Below are 19,944 nucleotides of genomic sequence, written 5' to 3'. Positions count from 1 at the left end.
TGCTCTTGGGTGCAAGAGATGGCGACGAGCTTGGCAGTGAAAACACCGCAGCCAGCCGGCAATGAGCGTTGTTCATTATGGTCCCCCAGAGTAAGAGCATAACCGACGCGACCAGCAACCATCGAACCATCGGTATAGACCATGTCAGATTTCGAAATGGACCAAGTATTGAAAGAAAGTAGCGGCGGAGGGACTCAGGAATGACAGAGTCCTTCGGGCCCTGTGCCAGATCGAGCCGAAGGCATCGGCAGGGCACACACCATGGGGGCAGACGAAGAGGGGCCTGGAAAAGAGGCAGAAGAGGGAAAATCTCAAACCCAGAGAAAAGAGGCATAATGCGAACTGCGATCGTACACTCTGATCGGGGCCTCCGTTCCGGAAGATGGACGACCGAGTTGGGGAATAGCAATGGCAACTGGGATGTCAGGGCAAGCTACAAACATGTGCGGCATAAGTTGCAAGTAGTTGGTGGCGCCGGATCCGCAATGGAGGGACACCATCCTCCACAAGTATGCTGTTGACAGGGCTTGTCCGGAAAGTTCCAATGTCGAGTTCAATCCCACTGAGAAGGATGGGGTTAAGCAACCGCAAAATGGAACGTGATGCTGAACCAAAAGCCAGGCTCCCATATTCTAAAAGGGACTGAATTAACATCTGATACAGTCGTAGAAGGGCAGACCGATCGGCATCCCAGCTGGTGTGACTGAAGCAACGAAGAGCGTTAAGATGCCGCCGCCACGTTCGCTTAAGCTGCCGAATATGGGACAGCCAAGTAAACCAGGTATCGAAAATCAATCCCAAAAACCGATGCGTCTGCACCACAGCAAGAGATTCGTCGTCAAGATAAAGCCACGGCTCAGGGTGAACAGTAAGACGCTGACAGAAATGCATTACACAGGTCTTGGAAGCCGAAAACTGGGAGCCATGCGCTACAGCCCATGACTGCGCCTTGCGGATACCGCCCTGCAGCTGACTTTCAGCAGCTACAATGCCAGTGGAGCTATAGTATAGACAGAAGCATACAAGGAAGCTGAGACAGACTTTCCCACCACCGCAGCGAGATCATTATTTACAATTAAAAAGAGGCGGACACTTAAGACAGATCCTTGCAGTACCCCATTCCCCTGAACTTGGGAGGAACTATGGGGGGCCGCAACTTGCACTCGAAAGGAACGAAGCGAAATAAAATTTTATATGAAAATCGGGAGCAGACCCCAAAGACCCCAACCATGAAGCACGGAGAGGATGTGATGTCGCCATGTCGTATCGTACCCCTTCCGCATGTCAAAAAAGACAGCGACCAGATGCTGACGGCAGCCAAAGGCCATACAGACGGCAGACTCCAGGCACACCAGATTATTGGCGGCAGAGCGGCCCTTATGGAACCCAGCCTGTGACGGAGCCGGAAGGCCTCGAGACTCATGTAGCCAACTCAGCCTCCAGCTCACCATGCGTTCTAGTATCTTGCAAATAACGTTGTTGACGGTAATGGGGCGGTAGCTGTCTTCCTTCAATGGGTTCTTGCCAGGTTTCAACATGGGGACTACAATGCTTTCCCGCCATTGTGATGGGAACTCACCCTCAACTCAGATATGTTGAAATGATGTAGGAGGCGTCACTGGCAGTCCACCGAGAGATGTTTGAGCATCTGACAGTGGATGCGATCTGGCCAAGGAGCCATATCAGGGCAAGCAGCTAGAGCACTATGGAATTCCCAGTCACTGAATGGAGCATTGTACGATTCAGGATGGCACATGTGAAATGAAAGGATTCGACGTTCCAACCACACTTTCAGGAAGCGGAAGGCCAGTGGGTAATTCGCAGAAGTAGAACTCTGAGCAAAGTCGCGCAGTAACAGAAAAGGTGGCGGCAATTGGGCTATCAGCGCAGCCAGGACATGCTGCGGGACATCACCATCTAGTAGAAGATAAACTGCAGACAGTAACAGCCTGAGGCGTCCACACCCCAACAGCAGCAGCCTCTAAAGGTTTTTGTAGAGGGATACACTCGCTGTAAAGAGAGTGAAGGATGTAGATGGAAACACCACCAGATACCCTCTCATAAGCTGCCCGGTCGATAGCCACAGAGGGCGGGGATTCGCATCGCCGGAAACGAAGTTTCCTGAAGAGCAATGCAGAGGAAAGGGTGAAGCCTGAGAAGTTGTCAGAGCTCAGCAAGATGGTGGAAAAAACCGCTGCAGTTCCACTAGAGGATGACATTGTCCATGGCTGAGAAAGGCGTGAATGGACCTAGGAGATTACGCAACTGGGTCACCTGCTCCAACCTATTGAGTACCTACGGGAGCGACATCCATCATGTCTGAGGGACTGGCGAGATATAGGTCCTCAGCGGACGCCAGAATCTCCACCTCATCTTCAGATGCAGAGCTGGTAGGTAACAACGATGGTCGGGGTGCCACCGAAATTTCCTTCATCTTAGGGATCTTTGATTTTGATTTCTCGCGCTGTTCCTTGGGTTGCTCTAGCTGGGAGGGCTTCTTTGATCCAGTCTCTTTGACTGAAGAGGACCGCAAAGCCCTACGACCAGCTTCCTGGGGCTTCTTCAGCCAATGGCGGGTTCCTGGTTTGCCATTGGTAGGAACCTGGGAAGGTTCAAAAATGGTTCAAATGGCTCTAAGCACTATGGGACTTAACTTCTGAGGTCATCAGTCCCCTAGAACTTAGAACTACTTAAACCTAACTAACCTAAGGACATTACACACATCCATGCCCGTGGCAGGATTCGAAACTGCGACGTAACGGTCATGCGGTTCCAGACTGTAGCGCCTAGAACCGCTCGGCCACCCCGGCCGGCAAACCTGGGAAGGGAGAAGAGACCCAAGAGAACTCTTCCTAACGAGAGAAGCCGAAGAAGACTTACGCTTCGCTGGCTTACAAGTGTGGATGGAAGTCCCTAATGGTTGGGGGGAGGGGGGAGAGATCCTAAGATAGGCAGTGTGGGAGCAACAGGGAGGGAAGTGCCCCCCACTATCAAAGGGGAGCTGTGGTCTTTCGGCTCTGAGACCTGACTGTATTTTGTGTAATGGATGGAGCTGTAACAGGTGTGACAGTGGCGGCATAAGAAGTTGTCATGCACACGGAATGAAGCAGTTCAAATTTCTGTTTAGCCTCAGTGTAGGTCAGTCTGTCCAGGGTCTTATATTCCATTACCTTCCTTTCCTTCTGTAGAATCTTACAGTCCAGCGGGCAAAGGGGATGGTGCTCTCTGCAGTTAACACGGATGGGAGGCGGGACACATGGAGTATCAGGATAGGACGGATGACCACAATCACCATATATGAGGCTGGAAGCATAGCAGGAAGACATATGGCTGAACTTCCAACACTTTAAGAACTGCATCGCAGGAGGGATGTATTGGTTGACATCACAGTGGTAGACCATCACCTTCACCTTCTCGGGTAATGTGTCACCCTTCAAGGCCAAGATGAGGTACCGGTGGCAACCTGATTACCCCTCTAACCATGGTGGACGCGCCGGAGGAAATGGACACCTCGTCGCTCTAAGTTGGCGTGCAGCTCGTCATCGGACTGTAATAGAATATCCCTGTGGAAGATAGTGTCCTGGACATTATTTAAGCTTTTATGGGGCGTGATAGTAACAGAAACATCCCCCAGTTTCTTAAAAGCGAGTAATGCCCGAGACTGGGCAGAGGATGCTGTTTTGATCAAGACTGACCCGGACCGCATTTTTGACAAGCCCTCCACCTCCCCGAACATGTCCTCTAAATGCTCTACAAAGAACTGAGGCTTCATGGACACAAAGGATTCCCCATCGGCTCTCGTACATACTAGATACCAGGACGAATACGTCTCGCTGTCATTCATAGCTTTTCGTTCCTCCCATGGTGTGGCCAGGGAGGGGAATGATTTGGGGTCATACATTTTCGCATTAAAGTGAGCCCTCGAACGCTTAGCGACTGCCTGTGGCTGTCCATCAGCAAGAGAAGATGTGCCACGCTTCATTGGGTGTCATCCACCCTGATGCCACCCATTCCGACCAAGGGTCCTCCCCACAGGCGCCACCCAGCCACAGCGAGGGCCACCTGGCAGGATGGCGACTTCCAGGAGTCGCGATGCCCCAGGGAGATATGCATCTACTCCTTGGCGTACGTGGGGAGTTAATGGCGCAGGCGTCAGCAGAGCAATCCCTGTGTGGTCAGGGGGCTACAACCAACAGGGTACATGGCGGCCACACCACAATGGACTGGCTACCGTGCTGGATATTAGGTGCAATGAAGTCCATGATCGTCGTGTCCGCAGAAAGCAACACTGCACAGTGTCTGGTGTAAATCGCACGCAGGAATGTATCCCCGCCCAAGAGATGGAGAACGAGCGGGACTGCAATGCGACGACGAGAATGCTGGCTAAAGGTCTGGCTGCACGATGGACAAAACGCGCCAAGTAAGGCGCCCTTCGCTAATTGGCTCGCTCTTCGGGAGAATTTTGAAATATGGAGGTCAAACACTGCAGGAGACCATCACATAAAGGCCGACATGTGTGAGACTCCCTTTAGTCGCCTCTTACGCCAGGCAGGAATACCGTGGGCCCATTCTTACCCCCGAACCTTCCGGAGGAGGGTGTTTCTGTTATTAATCTTCTTCATAAATTAATGGCCTCACTCGATTGCTCTAGTGGAGGCCCTCTTAGAGTGTTGCGTGATATAATTTCTCCCACCTCCAAGTCTAAAATTAGATAATTTAGTGATAGACTATTATCGCCTTTTGTGGTGCACGCATTAGACGTTTTCCAGGGGTTCGCCAGGGGTTGTGTCGACCACTGCAAACTACACCATGTTCTAATTTTGCCCGTACAGATATTTCTACACTGCCCTCTAAAATTCCAAAATTTTTAGAACCACCACCATGATGACTCTTATTTCTTGTGCGCACGTTTTCCCTACTGCGCGGCAACGGCTCCACGTGACCACTGCCAGCTACCATCAATTCTGATTATTACATTCGGTCAACGTTCAGATATCTGATTATTCCCAGCTTCGATCACAATGCTTTTTACAACTGCTTAAAAAAGTAGGTGGCTTTTACTTCCCCCCACATTCTGTTAATAGAGCAAATTTTCTGTACCAGATGGCCTTAGGTTCTGGATGGGTCATTACCTTTTTACGAGTTATCAGTACTTTCTAACTTACATCAACACTTAATACAACTGACAGCAAGAAAAACGGAGACCTATTGTTGAGACAATGAGTATATACTGTAAGTAGGCTGTTTAGGTTTTTTTATTGGTAACGCCACCTCTGTATGAAAATCACTGGCTGTGCTGTGTGCAGTCTGTGGCTGCTTTGCATTGTTGTAATACTCGCCATTGTAGTGCTAGGCAGCTGGCTGTGAACAGCGCGTAGCGTTGGGCAGTTGGAGGTGAGCCGCCAGCAGTGGTGGATGTGGGGAGAGAGATGGCGGAGTTTTGTAATTTGTCATAAACTGCTATACATGTGATGATATCAAGGTAAATACATTGTTTGTTCTCTATTAATATCTTTCATTTGCTAACTATCCCTATCAGTAGTTAGTGCCTTCCATAGTTTGAATCTTTTATTTAGCTGGCAGTAGTGGCGCTTGCTGTATTGCAGTAGTGGGAGAAACGAAGATTATTGTGAGGTAAGTGATTTAGTGATGTGTGAATTGTATAGTTTAATGTTAGTCAGGGCCATTCTTTTGTAGGGATTTTGTGAAAGTCAGATTGCGTTGCGCTAAAAAATATTGTGTGTCAGGTTAATCACAGTCTTGTAAAATTGTTCAAAGGGGACGTTTCATATGTCGACCCTTAGCCGAGGATACCTCACTGGAATCTTCTGATTTTTTCTTGTAGTTTGTGTAATTAGTGTAGATTTTGTTTATTGCTAGCGCGTAATTGTAGAGAGAATCTCCTTTGTAGTTGCAGTCTTTCATTGTTGTACAGTAAAACAGGTGTGGCACGCATGTAAATTTGCACCAAGTATTTCGCAGCTGCAATTAACTAGATATTATTTTCAGTGTTATGTTAATGTGTTCTCTTATTTTTGCTCTTCAAATTGTGTTTTTCTGTGTTGTCGTGGGAAATACTGTGACAATAATGGCGTGTGAAAAACGTAACACTAGGCTCCAAAGTAAATTGAGAAATGACAGCGAAGACGAAAGCAGTGTGTTAGCGCCACCGTGTAATGAATTAACTAATATTCAAAGTAGTAATTTGGTAACTGTGCATAGGGAAATGGAGCGGGCGGTAAACAATGGCGTAGACAGTGAAACAAATAGTGAGCAGGGAAGCATTATCGATCGAACGGTCGGCGACAGCTCGCCTCAGGAATCCGAAATGACAGGAAACAATCTCGGAAATGCTGTGGATTCAGGATTTGGGTCCTCACCGTTTTCTCAAATAAGTCAAGACACATTTTCTGCTTGTCAAAATGTGAATGTTGCCGGTGCAACTTCACTGCCGAAAAGCACTGAGGAACGTGTTTCAGACACCAGTGCATTGTTATTGCAATTAATGCAACAAATGGGACAAAAGCTTGAAAAATTAGACACAATGGAGCAAAATCTTCAAAAGTTAGTCACAACGCTCGAACAAAATCAGGAACAAATGGGACAAAATCTTCAAAAGTTAGACACAATGGAACAACACCAGAGACAAACACAGCAACAGTTAGACGCAATGGAACAAAATCTTCAAAAGTTAGACTCATTGGAGCAAACTCTTGAACAAACACGTGAGGATTTAACTAATGAGTCACATCACATTGAATCGAAATGTCAAAAAGTCTGTAACGACGTAAAAACACAAATTTGTGAGCATTTTCAACCTATTTTTTCGCGGCATGAAAATGCATTACCGAATCACGAAGCAGCCATAAAAGAACTGCAAACCATTGTTCATGAAAATCATGAGACCTTGTCGGCTAAAATTTACTCAGTTGCATCTACCGATTCGGTTACGCAACTTGCAAAAACTCAAGAAAACTTAAAGGACACAGTAGATACTCTGAAACTTGGTTCAGAAAAATACACTGAGGAAATAAGTACACTATTGGAGAAAGTAGCCGAACTTTCGGATCAGTTCACTAATTTATCTACGAAGGTAGATGATAATCTGAATGACACAAAACCGGTAGTCTTTAATGACACAGAAGAGTGCGAACATATTAGGAAATTCAAACAAAATCAAAATCAATTCAATACACAGTACAAAAGAGAAATCCGCGAAGTACAAGATCAGCTGACACAGATAATACAAGAATTACGTATTTCAGAGGACACTCGCGCCCCAATACTGGAAGAGGGACATAGAAATACGGAAAAGCCGCAACATAATAACACAGGGTATTTCGGAAGTTATGAAAGAAATTGGCAATGTGCACCGAATTTTGAGATGGAACCGCCGACACGACCTAACAATGACCGATATGCTACTCGTCGACGCAATGATTTTTACTATAAGCTGTTAAAAAAAAAAAAAAAAAGGAGGCAGAATAACTTCAGACGCAACAGTTCGGCGCGCAGTTACGATTCCGGGAGAAATTCTCCACCACATGACCGACAAACAAGAAACTATGTAAACTACCGACATAACGACAGACCTGAATTGCATCAGAACTGGCGGGATTTAAACAGAGCTGGGCCCTCTCGGCAAGGCGAATTTGTAGAAGTTCGATCTCCGAATCCCATTAACGACGCGCGCCAACAAATAAACAGACAATGACCCGCACCGCAAGCAGACACCTGCGCCGGCTGGCTCCGAGAAAAACAACATACACGCTAACCTTGAGAAAAATTCCAGTATTCTTTAACGACGTATACCGCATGATAATTGCATTGTTCAAACTCTGAGTACTATGAAGAGTAAAGAATTGCACCGCATTTCACATGTAAAACCGTTTATTGAAAGATAATCTGCTTTTTTTTAATGCAACATTTTGGTTTACTTGCAAATACATTATGGATTCAAGGTGCTTTTTGAGAGATACCAAGTGACACAGTGGTTAGTTTATTTGACAGCTACACGACTATATCACGACGCTACTAATGTGTGACACAATTCACCTTGTTGCTTTTGCGGTGTATCTGTTTTATATCTGCACAGTTTTTCTGAATTCTTCTGGAAAGTAAAACATGTTTTAGTAGTAACTTTTGTGGTATAGCAACAATGAGACAGCCTTTTTCGTGGCACAACAATACGTTACAGTACAGTACTTTCTTCATCACAACAATAAGCGTAATAACTACGATATCTATACGCAAAGCATTTCACTTTTGTTTATCATGAGGTAAGTACATTGACCTCTGCAGAACTTAGCTTTCGGAGGACGATAACTACGACACTTCGACAGAGATTATGTTGCGACAAGACGCACAGTTTAGCGCTACAGTACACGCATTTGAGTGATTAATCTTATACTTAAAACACTTATTTTTAAAGATTTCTTTATTACAAAGAAAGTTTTCCGTGATACATTTAATTCCATTGCTGTAATTTGTAACACCTGAGGGTATTATTCATTTATCCTCAGGGGGGTACACGCTTACTTTGTGTACCATGTGTGGCAACCACAAGGAGCCCTAGCTAATATGGTATTTGCTTATACAACTTTACACATCGGTACCATATTTCTCTAACACACAAATTACACAGCTATCTGATCATTTAACTGAGAGATAAACATTTTTTTTTACTGCATTAGTGACAGATGTTTACGTAATTACACAGTTGAATAACTTCACACTTATGAAATTGCATTTTGTCAGTACTTTGTGAACTGTTCATATTTTTTTGGAACCATTGTGATACTATGAGAACTCTGAATGATGTATTTGGTATGGGATCATGATTTTTGAAGTGCGTTTGAGGCGGATGACACTTTTGACATGAGCAGAGAATTTTTTTTAGGTTTTGAAATTATTGGAGGAAGCTACGACGATTTTGAGAGTTGACTGAGGTGTTATGATGTTATTTTTACGACGACGATGTGTATTATGCTGCTGAGGTATGTTTATGGTCAAGAAGCTGATGCTATATGAGGAATTTGATTATGCTACATGTCTGTTATGAGGAAATATTGAAGAAGTGTCGACGAATATGTATATGTGTAATAAGGTAAGGGGTAATGAATTAGGGACTCTGCTTTGTGGAAAAGGATGTTGGAAACCAAGAATCGTATTTCAGAATTATGAAATGTGTGTAAATGCGTGAATGTATCACAATGCCGGCGAAAATTTTTTAGACACTGTTATATTCATAAGATTTTGTTTCTACACATTTGTAACCAAATTCTCAACCTGTGAATTTTTTTTATATGAGACTGTCACTGTAGCGAAAACTGCTGTCGTCAATATTTCGGTATGAAAGGTAAGTGACCGTGACGTAATTCATTGTGAGCAGCCAGGTGTGCCAGCCGCCTTGAGAAAAAGCCATTAGGTGGTAGAAAAAAAAAGGGAGGCCATTATCCTCGCTATTGACATTCCTTTGTAGAAAGCATCGTAAATACGACACGCTAATAATAACTTGGAAACATTTTTACATCTGCACACCTGATTATGACAAGCGTCTTTCTACGAGAGTTGAGAGATTTTCTGTACTACCTTATGAAATGCCCTATGGCTAATGAATGATGTTTCATGCCTTCCTTTGTACATATTTACTAATTTTGTTTAATATCTAGTTTCTAGCTGCACTGCAGCATTGGTTAAAATAAAATTTAATATATGTACTAATGTAGTTATTTTATGCCTACAGATCGAGTCAATAAGAAATTTATGATCTACTTCCAAGAAAACAAGGGCACATAAATAGACATTTCTCTTCACAGGAATTGCATAAATAATTTCTTTACGATTTGGTAACTTATCTGCTAGTGTAAGTTCTCGTGATGCATCACTCTAGTGTTAAGATGTGACGTAAGTTTTAAACATGGCCATTTTTACTGTAATATTTTTTCTGCTTGAGCTATGTCATGTTTAGGTATAAGTTGCTGCTGTTTGCCAGGCATAATGTTACTGAATTTGACTTTGTATTACGCTGTTCAGCCAGTTTTACTACTGATTTATTTTTCTTGTTTGCTGCGCATTGCCTCATATTAGTTGTAATGTTGAATTGCTTGGTAATTTAGATTTACTGTAGCTTGCTTTGCCAGCTTGAAATTTTTGTCATTGATGTTTGTGTTACTTGATTTGTTCTGCTGCATTGCCTCGTCCCTTAGTTTAGCATCTGAGCTCAGTAGATTTAAGTTAGCTTAAGAGGGGGTAGACTATATAAGAGAACAAGTTGTGATGAATTGGAAGAAATACATTGAAAATCTATAAGAAAATGGTTTGGCCAAAACAGTATTTTGAAAGAGGATATGAACCAAAATGTAGGGTTTAGGGACAACAGGTTTAGGTAGGATTTTCTTGGAAATAAATGATGAAGTAAGATAATGGAAAATAAATAATGAGGTAAGAAATATGTGAACATATATATACAGAAAGCATGCTTGAATAGGATTTTTTTGGTGGAGACAAATGTGGAAATAAGACGAAAGATCTGTGGAATGAAGTCTTGGGTTGGACTGCAGTACCAAAAGTTACACTGAAAACGAACCCTGTCCTTTCCATTGTGTTATCCCACTATGTGTTTGTGTACCCTTGTGTATTTGTTTTCTTCCTGTCTCTGTGCACTGTTTCATAGAACTTTTTTCTCTTCTAATACTAAGCTACATTCACTATGATGAGGAATACTGTTATCCTCAAATATAATTGGCATTAATAATATGTTATTTAACTTGTAAATATGCTTAGACTTTATTTATTCTGTTTTGTTTTAATGCTCATGTGTGAAGTGGATGTTTCAAAATTTATTCTGATCTTTTATGTATCTACTTATGTCATAATTCCTGTAACACTGTTGTATATGTTATTTTGATTCTTTTGTAAAGCCTGTACTACAAATGTTATCTGTATTGTTATGTTCTTTAATGATGTATTTTGTACCTTTGTAATTGTATTCTTATGTTATAAAATTGTAATTGACACCAGTTCATCATATTATTAACTTGTAAGTTACATTTCACTGCACACGTTTCTGTTGGTCATAGTATATGGACAATTTGTGAGAAGTAGGGACTGTTAGTGTTCGTATGTGTGTTAATAATTCAGCAAGGGACTGGATAACAGCATAGCTGGTTCTAAGGACAATTCCAAAAACTTTGTGAGTGCACAAGTGGTGGTTATGGACTTGCTATATTATCCGCAAGACTCCTCAATTGTGATTGTGCACCTGCACAGTCACAACGGATGGCTGCTGGCCGTCTCTACGAGGACTACAGTGGGTCTACGTCGTTGCTGACTCACCAGTACCATAATCTCTACAAGGACTACAGTGGGTCTACATCTTTGATGATCCATCAGTACCATTATTTCTACAAGGACTGCAGTGGGTCTGCGCCTCTGGTGGCCCACCAATACCGTAATCTCTACCAGGACTGCTGTGGGTCTGCTCTGTGATGACCTACCAAATGATATTCTTCAAAACTTTGACTGACTCAGCTGTGGGTTTGCTCTGTTGTGGCCCATTACCTGCCGGCATGTCAAGAGTCAGCACTGTCTTTCCGTTGGAAGGACAACACTACTTCTTCAAGACTGCATGGAAATCCACTATTTCCGTGTGCATTTTCTTTTACTGCTCAGACTTTGAGAAAAACACTGCTATTTTAACGTCATGAACGATCAGGACTGTCTTTATGGACTGTGAGAAAATTTGAGCTTTTGACCAACATTGTATCAATAAGTGTGTGCATTTGATTTCTTTGTTATTGTAATTATGAAAAAGTTTTTCAAATCTGTATTGGGCACTGCCCAAACCAATTTGTAAAATTTTTTGTGGGGAGCATGGGGGCTATGTAAGTAGGCTGTTTAGGTTTTTTTATTGGTAACGCCACCTCTGTATGAAAATCACTGGCTGTGCTGTGTGCAGTCTGTGGCTGCTTTGCATTGTTGTAATACTCGCCATTGTAGTGCTAGGCAGCTGGCTGTGAACAGCGCGTAGCGTTGGGCAGTTGGAGGTGAGCCGCCAGCAGTGGTGGATGTGGGGAGAGAGATGGCGGAGTTTTGTAATTTGTCATAAACTGCTATACATGTGATGATATCAAGGTAAATACATTGTTTGTTCTCTATTAATATCTTTCATTTGCTAACTATCCCTATCAGTAGTTAGTGCCTTCCATAGTTTGAATCTTTTATTTAGCTGGCAGTAGTGGCGCTTGCTGTATTGCAGTAGTGGGAGAAACGAAGATTATTGTGAGGTAAGTGATTTAGTGATGTGTGAATTGTATAGTTTAATGTTAGTCAGGGCCATTCTTTTGTAGGGATTTTGTGAAAGTCAGATTGCGTTGCGCTAAAAAATATTGTGTGTCAGGTTAAGCACAGTCTTGTAAATTTGTTCAAAAAGGGGACGTTTCAATACACCTCGACGTCAAGCAGGACTGATGGTACAGAGGCTGGCAGTGCTGTATTCTGCCTTGCTGTGATGATATCGTGACCTACTCGTAACCCTAGCTGTCCACTCCAGTCCCTACCCTGTATCTGCCTTCCCTAACAGTGGACTTTGTCCACAAACCTCAGAAATTTAGCCTCTAAATGGTACCTGAAGTCCACCTATTTCGTGCTAAGTTACAAAGTTAGTTTGCGATCTAGCACAGGTTCCATTCTGAGATTACTTTCCCGAGATCGGTCATATTTTTTTTCTCCTCCCTGGGAGAGGTTGGAAGCCTGTAGCTATTTTTTATCACGTTTTACATATAAAAAATCGTTACACTGACCTGTTTCCTGCAATTTCTGTACTACACTATTACGATCGGGTGAATAACACCCTTCTTGTTTTCGATCGCTTATTTTTCTTTATTACCAGATATCTAGACGGTGTTCAAAATTTCCGCTTTGAAACTGCTAGGACTTGGACAATATTTTGAATTGGAATTCAAGTCCGTTCCCGTGCTATAGCTCTTTGAAAACATATGTGGCTCTGAGCACTATGGGACAACTGAGGTCATGAGTTCCTTAGACGTGGAACTACTTGAACCTAACTAACCTAAGGACAGTACACACATCCATGCCCGAGGCAGGATTCGAACCTGCGACCGTAGCAGCAGCTCGGTTCCGGACTGAAGCGCCTAGAACCGCTCGGCCACAACGGCCGGCGAAATCATATTTGATAGGTATGTATGCAACAGGATAGTCATGCTGGAAGATGCTTATGTCGGATTGGCCGATGTCGTTTGAAGTCATTCTTACTTCTCTCACCTGGTTCGAGACTCATTCAAGCATCTGTGTGCACTAGAGCAACATAGTTGAGTACACGTTTGCTCAGTACATCGACATGATCCATCAGTTTATCGAAGCTCAGGGTAATGGAAGAGTTGCTCGTGGTCTTTATTAACATCGTTACCCACAACGGCCGACTCCATCACATACACTTTTTGACACAATTACGCAACGGCTTCGAGAAAGGGGTACCTTCACCGTCAGCAAGCGTGACAGTGGTGCTCCAAGGAGCAAGGACAATTATTACATTGAAGTCACAACGATTCTTGATGGTTCCCTGGACATTAAAAAAGACGGGATCCGGTTCTTAATAGGCTGTATGATCACCAGGGACGGCAATGCGTTCCGATTCTGACAGAAAGGTTGGGAAGATTTTGCTATGGTAGGGCGAACAATTCCCCTACCAGCGCTATAGAAAACTGCTGAATGGTCGTTGGTATAAGTGAACCTGCTGCAGTACGCCTCCTTAATGCACGGTGGGATTTATGTCCGGGTAATGGACAGATCGGTCCACTCACCGAATATCATTTCGCTGCAACTAACGCACCACTTGCGCTGTTACACGTGGTTATCCATTGACCCCCACACAAATTTTCTCAGCGCCGAATGTGCCCCTGAGTAAACACACATGGGAAGGAGCACAGTGTCACACTGAGAAGTGACCTCCGGGTTTCTTTGGCTACCGTAAGGTGATATGCAAATGAACTATGTGCTGAATTCTGAATTCTATTATAAATTCCCCCAATGTGATTCTTGTGTACTTAATGACACCTGACTAAGCAGTAGAGGCTTCTGTTGAAGAGTCCGATTGGGTGAGTTCTCTTACCATATAGAAAAATGTGTGTGTGTGTGAAATATTATGCGACTTACCTGCTAAGGTCATCAGTCCCTAAGCTTACACACTACTTAACTTAAATTATCCTAAGGACAAACACACACACCCATGCCCAACGGAGGACTCGAACCTCCGCCGGGACCAGCCGCACAGTCCATGAATGCAGCGCCCTAGACCGCTCGGCTAATCCCGCACGGCCCTCATAGAAAGCAGTGATGGAAATAAATTATTAATATCAAGTTAACTCCAAGAAAATTTTTGACTAGGTAATAGGAGAAGGTTAGTGTGTCAATGTTGGTAGTCTAAAACACTGAGAAAGATAATCAGATTTATTCAATTTGATAATTTACATACACTCATAAATCGCATTAACGAGGTGATGCCTCTTGAATGTGGACAGATTAATAACTTAATAAGCAGAAAGGAGTATAACACGAATCCACAATCATAAATCTTAGAGACGCTGATTGAAACTTTCCCTTAACTGAGTGATAGCACAAGTTCTAGGCCACCTGCTTTCCATCTGTATGTAATCACAGAAATAATGCTAGAATGTGCTGTGATGCTCAATACGTAAATGTCCACCCATTTACTTCTATGAACTGCAAGGTTGATGGTGCTACGGCCGAAGCAGCGTTTATTATCTATTCTGCTCACCTGCTCCATGACAGGTCCCCAGCCAGTGGTGCTCGTCGTGTTGTTATGCCGATTAGGTGTGATGTCTGTGCAGCCACAGTGGCACGCGTACGTGACACAATTCCGCGAAATTATCTGGAGTTCCGCATAAGGTACACAGCTACTACATAATTACTCTGTATCGCCCGACACAGAGAACTGCGTCCTCACTGGATGGGCGCTGAAACGCAACTGTCCTTTCTACCAAAAACTTAGTGAGGCGTGCCGCTCCGCTAGTGTGGTTGTCCAATGGCAACATTTTAATACATTTTTCACCAATGAGTGCTACTTCCGCTTGACTGTGAATGTGCGGGAAACACCGCTTACGTTGCTTCGATCTGGCCAATCGTGGTTGCCTGCGGGAGTCGCCGCTCGTCCGAAGAACTTTGCAGACGCTTCCTTGGCGCCAACATCTAAACTGACACTTTCCGCTCCTCTGTCCCACGCTCAAAATGTACGGAGTGGGGATTCGCGGAGGTACATTCCTTGCTGGCAATGTCGCCTGCGACGCTTTTGTGAGCTCAGGGCGACATGGCTGAGGGGGACTCAGCGTTTCCCGGCGTTATTCACTTTGGGGAAAAATTCTGCTTGTGTCGCAGTGTTATTCAGTAAATGCCGCCTGCCTATCACGCGGCATCAAATTCCTGCCGCTAGTGACTGCACTGCTGAAGGTTCTAAAATTCTACCTTTGGGTAACACGCTGTTGCTTTCTCGCCACCGACATCCTGCGTACAATTCCACATGAATCTCTATCAGCAAAAATTATTTTCACTTAACGTAGCGCAGCGCAGTCTCATTGCTCGACCCTTAGCCATCTCTGTTAGTATAGCCCGATGAACCTCAAATTTATTCACATCCACGTTGCTACTTGTCATTACTGCCCAAACTAATTGTTCCAAAATGTAAAGTGGCATTCCTAGTGCATAGCCCATATATGTTGCCCCCTTGCGTTGGCTCCTCCGAAACAATAGAGTTTTGTGCCATTCTGTACAAAGCTTAGAGGTAAAAAGGTGTGGTACAGGCCAAATAAAGTTCAGCATGAGTAGATTACATACTTCATAATTGGTACAAATGTCAATAATAAAGCAAAGAGAAAAGATTTGGTGCCAGTCCGCATAGTGCAGCATGTGTGTACAAATGTAGATAAAATGCAAACAGAAAATGTACTAAAGTAAATATAATAACGGATAATAATGACATTTGTATATGAATAAAGGGCTGCCCTAGGGCTCATCTCTCTCGACATTAAGGGCGACGTAACGCGGCACAATGTCTGGGAAGACGAGGAAATATACTGACATAGTGGTCACACAGTAAAGAGTGTAACATCATCCAGCACTGTAGCTTTAACGAGGGAGCCTTAACAATTAATATCTGAGATAAATGACTTATCCTACGATTAAAGAAAACAAACACAAAATAATGTCAATGAACACTAAAGATTCATGTCATGTTAAATGTAAAGATTTAATAATCCATAAATGGAACTGACTGTGCTAGAACATGTGGGTGCACACCCCAAATTTATGATACAGATATAGGTACAAATTGAGGTACGCTAGACATGAGCAACCAAGCAAATGTGTGTAATGTCTAATCATCAAGTTGAGACATGGATACAAGGAAACCGATGACATGTAAGTCAATCTTTGGTGATTCAATAATAATAAAAATTTGACATTGGTTAATTAGAAATATATTATAACACAGAGAGACATTTGTTATGCCTCCTTTAGGATTGTGGCGAACACGAGTATATCCTAACAATTCAATTAAGACAAAGACTGCACATAAAAAACCTCAACACTCACTTGCAGTGTACACGCGTTAAGTGGTGTGTGGTGCTTCGCGCTCTTGACAGGCCGGGTGCAGGGCGTGGAGGGAGGGAGCGCATGGCGTGAAGATGTGTAGTGGATACCTCTGTTGCTGCGTTGATCGCCGTTGTACTGTTCTGCTGAGCGGCGCGTGCCGTCTGTCAGCGAGTCTGGGAGGCCCTCGGCCCAAGTGTAAATCGTCCGTGGTGTCCTGTGACGCAGTGAAAGGTTTCCCCAGGGCGCGGCCAGGAAGTGGGTCACTGGCTGACGGTAAGCCTGGTAGGGCGTGCCGAGCGGTGGCAGGAGCTGCAAGGCAGTTCTGCGACACTGACTGGCCGCCCCCGTCGGCCGCATTCCCGATGAAATGGACAGCTGTCCAGGTGGAATCTGGGTCCGACTTCACTAGGCTTCCCGTCCTAAGAAGCGGCCTGGGGCCGCGTGCCATATTGTCTACCTCCTCTCTCCTGGCTTGTGGCAGGAACCTGTTGGTCCCTCCTCCGCATGTCCTGCACCATCGCCTCTGGCTGCGTCTGTGCTGGGAGCAGCGCTGGCGGCTTGTGGTTTGCTAGGCATGAAATACACCAGACGAAAGTCCCACACCTGAGTGCCTAACACCTCTCCAGCAAAAATTCCGTTTTCCCGCAAAGTGCACGAACGACACCGCCTTCATCGGGTCTTCAGCCAATCACAGGGCTCTAGAGGTACTAAATCTCCCTTCCCACACAACTGCACAAACTCATGTCGAAACAAGGCAAGAGGTAAGAAACCTGCATCTCTGGAAAAAGAGAAACCGCCAGTTACTTGCTTTTTTAAGTTTTCACAGAGGATGAAGGTTATTTTCTCTGAAGTCGTGCTGCTTCCCACAGTAACATGTGAACAGATACAATCTTAAAGTTCTTTATCTAAATCGCTGGTGTCTTGGAGCTTGTTAGTCCTATCTATGAGATGTAATAAAGATTCTATCCCTAAACGTTTCTCAGACACCAGAGTTCTTATACAAATAAGGTGGCCGATGGAAGTGGTTCACAGTATTGGCGAGAACTAAAGCTTGTGAATTTTTGTTACACATGTCTCTGCACACAATGCCTGGTTTATGACACCGCTGTGTAGATTCATTCCTTCAGACCATCATCCCCAGCCCAGGCTTCGGCTGGCGGCACGGCAGGTATCACGGCATTGTTCTGCTGGAGACCTGTCTCCACGAGGGGCCTTGTATGGCTGTGGGCCTGTCCGACAAAATTTACTGATGGATGGGCTCGCCACCAATTGCTTTCAACTCCCAACGTGCCGTTTCTGTGAGTTATGAATAATAAAATTACCTCATGCTTTTAGCGCCCTACCAGGCTCCATCAACGTCTGCTCAGGCTATTATCTTTCTAGAGTCTCGCTCAAGGTGTGTCATGTTGTAAGAAAATCTTTAGTAATTTTCCGAGTACGAAAAATAGATTAGAGGGTGACTTCTCCTTTCTCAATCTCACTGACACTTTTACTACCTCTTTTTCTGTTTTCACGTTCCCCTATGTGTAATTATAAATAAAAGCTCTCTTGCGTTCATAAGATTTGTTACGATGTTATCCATGATGTCGGTGCAGATATGAATTGCTTGTGACCAACCAATGCAGAGTTTTCAGGTATTTGAAGTGTGACATGAAATGCTATTTTAACTCTGACCCCTATTCGTATATCTTGGATTTGCGACGTTCAGTTTATTTGTTATATGAAATATACTAACATTCAGTCAATACTTCGCATGAGTTTACACAGTCATGATACAGAGATACTATGGCGACACATTCCACACATACACAAAATGCTCTTTTCCTTTCGTCATTGAACTGTGTGCCGCTCGTTAGGAACATGGATCTAGAAAGTACTCCTTCAGCTGAACAAACTACACTGCTAGGACCCTGTACATTATTTGGAATTCGCTCGCTCAGCAGCTGACCTCGTTCCCGCTACGCATACAACCGAAGTCTCGCCTCATTCTGAAGCCTTTAATGGACCAGTGGTCTCGTGAAAAATTAGTACCTTTTGTTTCATAGATTTTGAAGTATACTGTTTACATTATTTCAACACCTTTTTGAATTGAAACCTTCGATCACAGCCTGTACCTTGAGACAAGGGAGTATGATTGTTGCTACTAGGCACTCCAAAAGCCGTCGTACTCATGATAGGATGCCTACGAAATAGATATATATCGGCTGAACATAAAATAAGCACCAAAATATGAACATTAATACTTACAAATACACACTTACGCATAATCAACACCAAATCAAATGAAAACATAGCTAATTACTACGAAACGTGGTATCCTTTGGTACCATGTTGACATACACTACCAGTGTGCTTATCACTTAGCCACTGAAACAGTGCTAAATGAAGCCCATATGAAAGAATATCCAGAGGATCAGGGGGCGATTTCACCGGAACACTGAATGTTCAGTATTAGGAAGAAAAAATCTGTGCTCATAAATTGTGCTCTTTGCCTTACGTGTTGGCCCATCACCGACTTACTAACCACTATTTTCACAGACAGTTTTATGACTTTAGTGCTTGTCCCTGTGGATGTACGTTGAACACACTACATCTTCCTCTGTGCACCACTTGCCGCTTGCCTCAGAGTAGGAGCGATTAAGTCTCATGAACAAGGTGATTGCGACAACAATTATTTGAAGTTTTCCTTCTGTCACCTGTCTTCGGTTTGCGTTATCAATCTCTATCATTACTATTCAATAAAAAGACACTCTCCCATAAAGGTTCAAATTACAGTCTAAGGTGAAAGAAACGACGCACCACGAAGGAGTTATGCAAATTGGTCATAAATTTATGTTCATACAGATAAAGACGGAAAATGCAAAGTTGTAAATTTTGGGTGCCGATGGATGAATGTGTGATGTTGCAACGTGATTGCACCACGCAACTATAAAGGATGGTGAAGAGAGGACATATCGATACAAGAGCATACAGTCCATGGGAATTTCATTCCGCGTACTTATTTGGACAGTAACCATGCCTCGTAGAAAGGTCCGTGAACAACAAGCCGGTCGGAGTAATCGGCGAATCGCTTGACATTCGGGTAGGTACGATATTGGGTAGGAACGTCATTGACAGAATTGGGCGAACAATGGCCGAACACAGCGTCAAGAAGGTAGCGGTAAACCTAGAGAGAAGACAGAAAGTTAGGACCGAACAACAGTCAGAGAGATACTCATCGATCGGACGTGCAACCGGCACTTCAGTTACCGCAATGACCAGTCATTAATAGGCGGCTCACAGGAAAGTGGCTAAGCTCACGGCGCACCTTGACCCGAT

Source organism: Schistocerca nitens, chromosome 3 (genome assembly GCF_023898315.1).
Source record: "Schistocerca nitens isolate TAMUIC-IGC-003100 chromosome 3, iqSchNite1.1, whole genome shotgun sequence".
In the NCBI taxonomy this organism is placed as follows: Eukaryota; Metazoa; Arthropoda; class Insecta; order Orthoptera; family Acrididae; genus Schistocerca; species Schistocerca nitens.
The sequence above is the reverse complement of the archived record's forward strand: the minus strand, read 5'-3'. Positions refer to the sequence as shown.